Below are 11,987 nucleotides of genomic sequence, written 5' to 3'. Positions count from 1 at the left end.
CTCTTCAGTGGTTTGAGAAAGTTGGGAATTACTTAGAAACCCACTCCAGCTTTTATGAGCTTGGAAATAAATCCCTTACCTGGTTTTATACAAAGGCATTCTTCACATCACAATAGAGAAATTGAGGAAGAAATAAATATATTGGCTCCATGCGAAGGCCTTTCTCTTTCACCTAACCTGATGACAATTAACACTGTCTTTACTCTCTGTATTCACTTCCTGTAATGAAACTAATTACCTTCTATCATTATTATTATTATTATTATTATTTGCAAAGAAGGGAAAAGGCATGAGAAAAATATGGAGGAAAGTAGGAGATGGTGCGTGGGTCTATAAGATGGGTCCGTGTATCAGTCTGAGGTCCCCAGAGAAACAGAACAGAGTTTAAGCCCTCCATCCCACGTAAACACACACACACACACACACACACACACACACACACACACACTGTGTCACAGTCTAGATGCAGCATTCCTTCTTCCGCAGAAACCTCAGTTTTGTTCCTAAGACATTCTACTATTCGCTGAGGCTGCAGGGGTTTGGGACACACTCCCCCAAAGTAAGTGACTGTAACATATTTGTTGTTTTGAGCTGCAGGCACTTGAGAAGCAGTAGGTGCAGGAAGGACTCTCTGACATCCGCTTTCCAGAAGCGGGTCGTAAAATTTCCCTGAGAAAGGTGTTCTCCCCTGAGAAAGGATCCAGCAAGAGAGCATCCTGACCAACGGAGGCTGGGAGTCAACACCTAACACATCTATGCAAACACAATTCCTAAATAATCCTGTTCTTCCACTAGTTTTGTCCCCTGCCCCCCAAAGTATCTCCTTGTCACTTCCCCAAAACTTACTATGCTTTGCCTTGTCATTTCTTTACAAATTATCAAGACTTCCTCTAAAGTTATAGAAGCTTCCAGCTGTGGTCACTCCTTGGGGTATTTAATTCAATTGTGAAGGCCTCCATGTCAATATAAAAATTTAATACAACTTGGATGCTTCCTCTGACGAATTTGCCTTATGTCAGTTTAATCTTACATTAGACCAGAGATCTTAAGAGCACAGGAAAACATTTTTCAGCCATGTGTACTCAGGTGTGCGTCCTCTGCATCCTGGCTGGGAACTTGTTCCCCACGCCCCACTGTCCTCCACCTGACTTGTGTGCATCCCTGTTGCAGAGGGGAACTATTCTAAGGTCGCTGCCCCGTGATTTGCACAGTAGAGGCTCAGTGAGCACTTGAGTCAGAGGAATCCAAGCAGTCTGGGCAAAAATCCAACAGGTGTTCTGCCGTGATGTTACTAGAAAGGTCAAGCTTGGTGCCAACAGTCCCCTATACAGAAAGAGATCCACTCCAGGTGCACAGGGCTTGGGTTGAATGCAGGTGAAATGTGGGCCCCACAGCCCCCTCCTCCAGGCACCTTATAGCAGTCTACACAGCACACAAGCATTTGCAAGGCCAGACAGGAAATATGCTGCTGCAGGGAAGATGCCCAGCCCTCTGCACCCCTGCTTGTTCAGAGCTCATGATCTAGACAGGTGGGGGCAGGCACAGGGTCCCTGCAAGCTGGTGACACTCACAGGACTGCACCAGGCAGCTGGACCCCAGGGGTCAGCACTGCCCTTCTGAGCCCACCCACCACCATCATGCCCACAACTTGTTCCTTGTTCTTTTTCCAGGTAGGGGTGAGAAATTTTCCCACACTCACCTGCTCACTGGGAAGCAAGCTGGATTACTTTTTACTGTGGTGAAATATGCATAACATAACAAAATTGATCCCTTTAAATATTTTCATTTGGTGCAGTCACACTGTTTGCAAACCTCACCACCACCCACTTCCAGAATGTTCCTCATCTCACATTGAATTCTGTCCCCATGAAAACCTAATACCCACTACCCTCTCCTCCCAGCCCCTCAATTTCAAATGTGATGAGGATAATATATTTGGAAGGTTTATGTTCATTTTTTATTCACATTTGTATAGGCAACACACCCTTGATTCACCAGAAGCATCCATTGCCTTGGGAAGTGTAGTAAAGGAGACATGAAAATAAAAGTCAAATGTTCAGGATTTAACGTGAAAAACCAGAGTTTTGAGCTCCTGGCTTTCAATAATAAGCCAGGCTTTATAGATAGATACACTGTCCTTCCAATGCCAGATGCTCAGGAGAAGCTGGGTGGCACTGAGGACACTCTGATTCACAATCACCTTGTCTTCCACTGTGCACGTCTTCAAGAGACAAAGGAATCCACAGGCAGCATCATAACTAGTTGTCTTAGAAATGTTTACATGGCTATCGTGGATGAGGATTCCAGGCTTCTCTGTCACGTGGAAGGAAGGACAGGGACGGGAAGTTCAGGTGGGAACATGAACACTCTTATGAAGTAAAACCTGCTCTTCCCATTCTCCATCCCAGAGTCTATGGAACAGAGATGCACTGACCCTTGTGTTTCACGACAGGCCATGGTCTGACATGTGCATGACTCCAGGTTTCCTACTAACGCTGGGATCTGTGAGCGCATTTCAAGAGCAACCAGAATCGCTGGTCTTCCCAAAGTGAGGCCCTTCCTGAGGAAAACGGGATGAGTTTTATAGTGTCAGGGGACAGCATCCACGTGGCCACAATATATTTCATGGGCAGGGCCTGTGGGGCTTTCCCTGCATTTCTATGCACAGCACAGAACAAATGGTTCTAGACAAGCAAAACAGCAATAAACCTCAAAAACAAAAACAAAAACAAAAACAAAAACAAAAACAAAAACAAAAACAAAAACAAAACGTGGTCACTAGTCTTGTGAAATGGAGAAGAAATAGGACCATGGGACGATTTTTTCTAAGATTAAGTTATTCAGTTGAAAAAATGTCCATAACTTTGAGACTCTGACTTCCCCAGATTTCAGATTTCTTTCTTTTAAACGCTTGTTTTCTTTCTTTCTGTTTCTCTTGATAGCCAATACAATGTTTTAAAACTATTTTACCATGACTGGTGATTGCGCTGGGAAGCTGTTGCTGTTTCTAAGGGGTCTTACTCTGTGTAACAGAGTGTCAGTCTCCATGTTCTTCGTGAAATTCACACAGTGTGGGAATCTGGGGCACACAGTAGGGCTGCTTAGGTTCTGGAGTCAGCAAATGAGAAGCTCATCTATGTTAAAAACAGTCTCAAACTACACACTTTGGGAACAGAGGTAGTAAAGCTTATTTTTATTTTAAGGACAGTATCTTGTCAAAACGATGAATGGAAGCTAATCCAGCTGGAAGTCCACATTTGTCCAGTTTATAGTGCATAAGTTAGATGTCACCAGGAGGAACAATCAGATATGGCCACAAATCAGAACATTCTATAAGATAACCAGTTTTGCATGTTGGCCCTGGGGCTGGGTATTCTCTACACAGAAGGGTCTTTCATGGCTTCCTTGCTATGTACAGCCCTTGTTGACTGATACGGTCCCCCAGTCCTTTCCCAATGGGAGGCCAGGTAGGGCCCCAGTGGACAGCCGGCTCCCAGGAGCAGAGATATAAGGAAGCTGGAGAAGTGGGGACCTGCGCTGGGTGGCAGGGGAGCCTCACAGGGAGAAGAGCCCAGAGCACTAGTGAAGTTGTGTCCCCAGCAAGCGGAGCCTGCAGATGATCTCAGCCCCTCAAACCAGATTAAAGAGGCAGACCTCCACGGACTGGCTAATATTGTTGCAATTCAATGAGCATTCAAATGAATCAGCAAGTGAGAAAACTCCACATGTCTGAAGATTCTAAAGTTTACCTTTCAATAAAAAATATCTAACTTGATAGAGGTTTTCCAGATTTGAAAAAAATTCTTAACACTTCACCCATAATGAGTTTTGAAGTTGAAGGTTTTCTAAACTAATAATAACTATAATGTTGACCAACATTTTTGTCTCTCATGATGGTGGGAAGATTGAACTTTCTTTCCATTCCTGCTAAAATGTGATATTATAAAAGTTGTTATATGTTGTAAAAAAGTATTACAAGGTATGTCAACAGTTCATTAATAAATTCATATTTTTCTAGGAAAAGTTCTCAGGATGCTCTTTCCATCCCCTTGAATGTGGCAAACGGGCATTCATGGATGAATCAGTGAGTCTCAAGGCTCTTGCCCAGGAGATCAACTTTTTCGGGCCAGAAAATCCTTTACCTCATGGAAAGCAGACACACATACACACACAATAATGTAAACACACACACACACATATATACACACATATATATACACATATGCACTTACACATATGCACACATACAGTTACATATACGCTCACATGCATATATATATACTTATGCACACACACATGCACACGTATGCATACACACTTTCACAGTAGACAAATATACATGTACACTCATAACACACACATGCTCATATACTATATTATACTGTAAATACTTAGCACAGGAGAATAACTGGCCCCCAAGTGTGGGCAGACAGCCTGACAATTAGTCTGAATTGTAATAATTGAAGGTAAAATTCTGTTTAAAATCTTAAACCCTAGTTTCAGGTCACAGAGAGAATGGCTTAATCAAACCCTCCGAAGTCTCTTTGTTGTAAATTCCATGATTTCAGGGGGGACAAGGCACATTATCCTCCTCAGAGCTTGCCTAAGTACCCTCTCTGTGCCCCTGACAGGAGTCCCACAGGGTGGAGTCACAGCCTCAGGCACCCGGCCAGACCCCCTCACCAAACATCAGCCCCAAGAGGGAGGGCACATCACAGTCCCACCTCGGGGGAACCTCTGCTGTAGAAACCTGTGCAACTTCTTTCCTTCCCCTCCTCCCTACACCTACACTCTTCTTCATTCTTTAGGAGCAACTTGGTCCTATGAGCAATAGTCACAACCAGCAAGCATCTGAGACTGGGGTTCTGGAAGATTAGCAACTGTCCCCTGGGTCATTTCCTGCTCCTGCCACACAAATTTCCAGAAGTGCCCATGACAAGACACTGATCACTCCTTAAAATCCCTTCCAGGTTCTCCTCCATGGCCCTCCCTCCTCCAGGGTGTTCAGTGGGGACCTGCGCTCCCGTCCCGGTCCTGGTCTGTGTCTGGAAGCTGCTGAGTTCCAGGCTTGAGGGGGTTGACCCCACTTCTCAGCAGCACAGGGCCTTTGGTTGCAAAGATGAAGTCTGATCTTACTCTCAGGTGGTCACCCAAAATATAGCTCCAATCCCTGAAAATAACACCCCAGGGCCAACTTTTCAGGCACTGTTGACTTGAGCCTGGTGACCCCCCTGGGTGACCAGGCACATGGGCGAACCTGTCTCTGTGACCTCTTGTGAGCTGGGGGCTGGCACTCACGATACCTGCTCAGCCATGGTCTGGAGACAATGAGTATGATAACCGTGCACCTAACAAACAGTTTGGCTCAATTAAGTCCTCAAAAATCCAAAGTCCGGACAAGACTATGATGCCACCCCACATATAGATTCAAACTGGGGAAAAAAATGGAAAAACAAATAGAAAACAGTCAAACAAAATTTTTAATTCTTCCTCCTCTGATACCACTTTAGATGTTTCCCTAAAGTAACAAATCTCAAATTCTTACAAAGTGCATTGGATCATGTTTTCTATCTCAGCCCTTTTTGGGAGCCCAGCTTCTCTGCATACTCTAAACACACTGGGTAACTTTGCATATTCCTCTGCAAGTTTTCTCTTACCTGGTTATTTTTAACTTTCAGCTTGATGGGTTTTTTTTACTTTGTATTTAAGAAATTGTGGTAAGAGAGACAAACCTCAAAATTAGTCGTTTTAGCACATTTACCTGCGGGGTGCAGGGGCAGCCAGTCCTGTGCACCCTCAGCACCAGCCATCTCCAGAACGTTTCTCATCTTGCAAACCTGGAAATCTTTTACTCCTTACAAAGGCAGTCATTTTCAGCCTCAGGTCTCCCAACCTCCCTCAGGTTTTACAGCCTGCCTGCCATCTAGCGGCTGCTTGCTCAGGTACAGCCAGGCCTGCCCTTGGTGTTGGAGGGGCTCTCCCAGGGTCACGCCATCCAGGCTTAGTGACAGCCCCATGGACTCTGGACGTTGATGAGTCTCATTTGGCTGCAGGGGCTGAGCCATGTTCTGGTTTCTTCCTCCTGCAGGGGGTGGAGCCAGCCACGCATGGTGGGACTTCACCAGACAGTTCCCACCTCACCTGATTTCAGGAACAGAACACCTTGAAAGCCCCCGTGGCCTGTCCCCCAAGGCCTTTCCCAGGATGGGGCAGTGAGCGCAGTGGTCCTTAAGCCCTTCGGATTTGGGTTATACGCCTCGCTGTTTTACTTTAACATTCCCGGAGCCTAGGCAGCCCCACATTCTGATGAACACGTGCCAGTCCCGGCACCTGCATCTGAGAAAAGTAGACAGACTCTTGCCATCCATTGCTTTTCTTTGTCCAGAGCTCTTCTGGTCCCTTCCCTGTTAACAGAACTCTCCCCGTGGGGAGGATGGCTCCTTTCCCGGCACTGCCCCTGGGCCCTGGGGCCCTGGGGCCAGGCCACCAGGGAACTCCATCTCCCCACCCCTTGATGTTTATGCAGGCCTGCTCCAGAACCCACGCTGGGCCAGTGAGAACATTCTGTGGAGCTCTGCACACAGAGAAAGACAGAGACAACCCTGACTTCTGGGTTCGGGCAGTGTGGTGCCACATCCCTGTATGTGAGGGTCTCTTTGAAACAAGAGAGAGAGCCATCGCCATTCAGGAGAATGTTGCCATGAGAAAAGAGCATCCACTCTCCTAAGGAAGGGACGCCCCGAAAGGTGGACCCCATGGACGGCCTCTCCCAGGCTTGCCTGTCATTGGGCTTCTACTTAGGGTCGGCTAATGGGGGGCACTGCACGGGCTGGGGGGAGATTAGGCTCACGTGTTTCCTCCCCCATCACTCAGTGCTGCTTCTCTGACTCCAGCTGTGTGTCTGTGACTCTAAATTCTTGAGCGGCTTCACCCCTGGGCTCCAGCTTCCCCAGGAAAGGATTTATCCCTGTGTCTTTCTGCCCCAGGGGAGGTAATGGCTTCCTTCTGTCCCAGCCTCCAGATGCTTCACTGTCTCTTGGGTCTTCCTGTGAATTTTGCCCATGACTCTGCCTTTCATTAATGTCCCCACCAGGACCCTGACTGATGTGGATCAAGCACTACCACTCAGGTCCGAGAGACCGTTTTTTGTCAAAGGCAACAATAAGTGCCCACAGGAGCTGTCCGTGGTGTTCATGGAATCCCCTCCAGGGCTTTCGGTCGCTCTAGGGGCAGGTCTCGGTTTGTGGTCTGAAGTCCATCCCGGCTAATCTCCCCTGTTGAGAAAGCAGGACTGAGCAACTGCACGTACCAGATGTCAGCCCCGTGGTTGGCTGTTCACGCAATATTTCTATCAATGGCAGCAGTAGTGCTTTTCCGTTATGGGAGGGATATTAACGATCCACTTTCAAGTCCACGTCTGTTAGTAAATGGAAATAATGGATCAATTTTGAAATATCGCATGAACATTTATGGTGAGACCTGTGAGGTTAGCTGGAAACACGATTTGGGTCCCTTGCGTCTGTACCTAGAGCCTGGGGGCCCAGGAGTGGTGCCCATGGACCCACGGCCCCATTACTAGCGCGCCTGCCTGTCTCTCCTCCATTGCCCTGAGGGCAGAGCTAGTCTGTCTGCCTCAGGGCTGGGACTTGGGCGGTGAGAGGCGGTTCCCCATAAGTGCACTGGGGGAGGGACCCGGGGAGCTGAGATACAGCTGTAGGTAGCACCTTAGGTTTGCAGGGAATAGTAACACACATTGCAAAGTCCTGAAGAATTGACCATTTCCCCCGGGCTGCCTGGCTTTCACAGTCGGTGAGCCAAACACAAAGTGAGCCCTTGCATAAGAGCAAAGATTTCAGACTGAGGACAAGCCCAATGGGAAAATTCAAGGCAGGAAGGAGAAAAGCAGGAACAGTTACTCTTAAGTGAATAGGTCTCTCTGATTATACAAGTAGGACACTTGGCAAATAGAAATGTAAAGAAGAAATGACGCAACCCTCAGTGGCAACGTGGGCCCCGTCGCAGTGTGCTTCTCTGCAGACTCTTAGTCCAAGTGGCGAAGGCTCTCGGGTTTCCCAAGAAGGGGTCTGTCCACTCCCCGTGCCGTCAAACCTGTGTCCTGGACAAGCACCGTCAGGGATGGACTGTCTCAGTGGCACCATGGCATCCGGCTTCCTAGGAGCAGACCAGATTTGCCAAATGAAAGGCATTCTGGCACCTCCTGCAGGAATATTTTGTCGGGAGGATAAAAGATTAGGACAGACTTGTACACAGTATTACAACAATAATGATTTCATGTGGAGACATTAAAATTACAGAGGGAAAACATTAATTTTTGCTAACTGCTGCCCCCTAGTGGCCTGATGGAGAAGCCCCTTTGCAAGCTGGGCAGAAGACCTTCCCTTGTGCTCCTCTCTGGGGACAGAGGGCAGCAGCCCTCTGCAAGAGGCCCAAATACCCAACTTGTCTAGTGACATCTCTTCAAGTGTGAATGTTAGAAGCAAATCCAGTTTTCCTCCTCCCTCCCTCACCCATGTACACAGCACTGCCAGACCCTGGGTTTCAGCCTCTGCCTTTGTCACAGGCACATTATGTCTCTGAGCCCCGGGTTACTTCTCCCCGAAGGGGGTTTATCACACAAGCTCACCAAGTCCAGAGAATCCGGTGAGATGACACGTGTGTGGCACCTGGACCAGGTCAGCAGCCTCCCCGGGAGACCCGCTGCATCGCTGTGCTGATTGCAGCTCGGGTGGCTCCTGGGTCCAAAGGGCACATCCTCCTGACAGAATCTTCTGTCACTGGGCCCCAAGTCCCACGTCTCCTTAAGCAGTGGCTGAAGGATGCTGCCGCACACGTTGACACTTGTAGATAATCCCGCCACCCTGAGCTGCATTTAATCAAGAATCTACTTGCAGATTCTTCAAGTTAGGGAAAATCGGTGAGAAGGAAGATGAATGGAGACACGACTTCTGAGGGGTGAGGGGTGAGTAGCAAATAACACTTCTCCCTCCCCAGGAACCATGTGTCACTTGATGTGTGGCTGGTTCAGGGTAACTCCTGGGCTTCTGGGGCATAATCTTCATTATCTATGAGGACCTATGCAATTTCCAAGTAACAGATCTAAATAGATTTCTTTGTCTCTCTCTCTCTCTGTCTCCCTCTCTGTGTATCCTTATCTCTCTGTCACCAATCTCCTTGTCTCTGTCTCTCTCGGTCTCTCTCTCTCTCTCTCTCTCTCTCTCTCTCTCTCTGTCTCTCACTCAGGCACACAAGTTCTCATCCTATCCTGCCTCCCTTGTGGTTCAGACTGGAGTAAATTTAACCCCACAGCAGGGAGTTGGCTCCCTCTAGGGGCAACAGCAGGAATTGTGAGGGAACTTGACCTACAACTAGAAACACTGGCCTGGTCCATATTCAGAGTCTGAGCCTAATCATTAAATCAGGAAAACTGTTGCCCTCAGAGAGGGTGTAACCCATCCTACATTTATAAATCAAATCAAAACTACAGAAGAAAATGAAAAATGCGTGTATGAGATTGCCTTTATGCTGAAGTCATCACTAGGCACTGGCAAAAGAACCAGATGCTTCATGAACTGCCAGCTGTGTTGCAAGGGCAGCCCGCTTGGCCCCTCCAGGCCTCAGTGAAATTGTGGAGAGATACCCTGTAGGCTCTCGTGTGGACATCTATGAGGTATCACATGTACTGTATTTTGTCCAGTGCTGTGCACACACTTGGTGCTCAGAAAGTAGTAGCAATATGTATGAGCAACAGTGTAGACATCAATCCACTTTGGTATTATTTCTTCCCAAAGTACCAATTCTTCTGTGTTCACAAAAAATAAGTTGAAAGGGCATGTTAACCTCAGTAAACTGTCCCCCGTTCCCGACAAATTCAACCCAGATGTCCTTCCTCATGGAGAGAGGGGTCACATAGAAACACCATGTATAATACCATTGTTTTTGATGTGGCTACAGATATGACACTATGTGATATCATGTACACAAGTGAATTTGAGGTACAAAATTGAAACTGTTATAGAAAATCAATGATAGGCTATATTCTTATTTTCCCAGATGTAATTCCCTTGCTCGGTGTGATTCAGCAGAAACAACATCCCAGATGACACAATTTCCACATGCTCATCTCAGGTGGCTCTCCCTGGGGAAGGACAGGCAACCCTCAGTTTTGGGTGTGAATCCACACATAACTGTCTGCTGAAGGTAGAGGAATGTAGCAAAACTTGTCTACAATGAGGCTCCGTGTGAGTGGACAATCCCAACTTGAAACCTCATTACAGAGCATTCATTCCAAGAGAATCAACTTTGAGATGCACAGGAACAGGATTCCACAGGAACCCAACTGCACTGCTCTCTGCTCTCCAGTCACTGGGTGTGCTTAGCATTCCAAGAAGAAAGCCTAAGAGGAGGTATCATCCTGTGCCCAATGTTGGTCTGTGCAATCTGGAAGCTATGCTCATCCAAACTCGTTGTGTCTTCAAGGGCTGAACCCTTCCCAGCCCCCCAAGTAGCTCCCCAAGTAGAAAACAACACCATCTACAATTTGACATTTGTGATTTGCACTTTTGGATATTTGACACTGATTTCGGTGAGGCCTGTCCTTACTATTGCTGGGACATCTGCAAGGGCAGGCCAGGAAGGGGGTAGACACAGGACCCACAGCCAGGCTGACCATACCTAAGGTCACCAAGGTATGGGGACCCAGGTGACACGAGCCAAGCAACCAAAACAAAGCCAGCATTCCTCCTAGACTGTGACAGGAGACAGCACAAATCAAGCACGGAGTTGAGAGACCGGAACCAAGAATGAAGCACCTACCTCTTGGCTTGGATGACAGGGTGAGGGTGGGAACCTGGTGGAGTTGGCAGAGGAGAGTCTGGGCCAGTGTTTTCTGAGGAATCTTCTCAGCAGCCCACAGTTGACAGATCCCTCCAGGGTGGTTTTCCCAGACCCCAAGGGGCCCAAAAATTGCAGTTTGATTCCAGGGTGGAGGTTCTGTGAGGGTCACAGCTACTGGAGGAAGGGTCCTCAGTGCTTATCCTCAACACAGGTAACAGAAGGTGTGTTACAGAAAAAGGCAAGGCCCTGAGCAGATTTTAAATTTTGCTCCAGGTTCAGAACTCCTGCCTTGTCTGTGCTTTTTGTGATAAGAACTTTTAAAAGCTCCTCCCTTAGGAACTTTCAAATATGCAATAGAGTGTAATGAACTGTGGTCCCATCCTGTACAGTACATCCTGGGACTTACTTACTTTACACCTGGAAGTGGTAATCTGGTCAGCGATGTTACCCATGTCTTATTCTGTTGCTGCCCTTATGAAAATCAGGTCAGCATGCTGTTGCAGTGTCCGCGTGCCATCCCAGCACTCCAGGATGCACGGGTGTCTGCAGGCACTTCATAGCGACTGTGCACGGGTCCCCATACCTGCCAATTTCACTACAACCCTCATGCCCTGGGCCCCAGCATTTATACACTGCAACACATTATATTCCACTACAGATATTCCCTTTGATGTCTTTGGTATGTCACAGGGAGGCCATTCCATTCACATTTAACATAATCTGTGCAGGTACTTGTCATCTGTGAACTCCTCCCCCTGCCCAGTGCTCTGTAGAACTTGACGCTGTCCTTATTCTAGCTTCTCCCTTAGCCGCAAATTCCAATAGGTTCAGACACAAAGCCCTGCAGGGGAGGGAAAGGGCTGGGGGAGCCTGCCAGTAATTCCCCTGAATTGTGACCCAAGTCAGCGCAGAGGCTGAAGATGTTCTGTTGTGACACAGTCACTCATCCCAGAGCTGTCCACCAGGCGGGAAGAAATGGGGCGCTGGCTGGATCTCTCCCTGTTGCCATGTAGTATTGCAGATAAGCCCTTGACCCCAGAGCAAATCTGCCTCCCAACCCTCTAATTTAACCTTCAAAGCCTGCCCTTTCCCCTTCCCTTTAAGTCAGTCCCTGGTTCCCCCTCCCCTGCAGG

This window comes from Panthera tigris, chromosome D4 (genome assembly GCF_018350195.1).
Source record: "Panthera tigris isolate Pti1 chromosome D4, P.tigris_Pti1_mat1.1, whole genome shotgun sequence".
NCBI lineage: Eukaryota > Metazoa > Chordata > Mammalia > Carnivora > Felidae > Panthera > Panthera tigris.
This window is presented reverse-complemented; position numbering follows the sequence as displayed.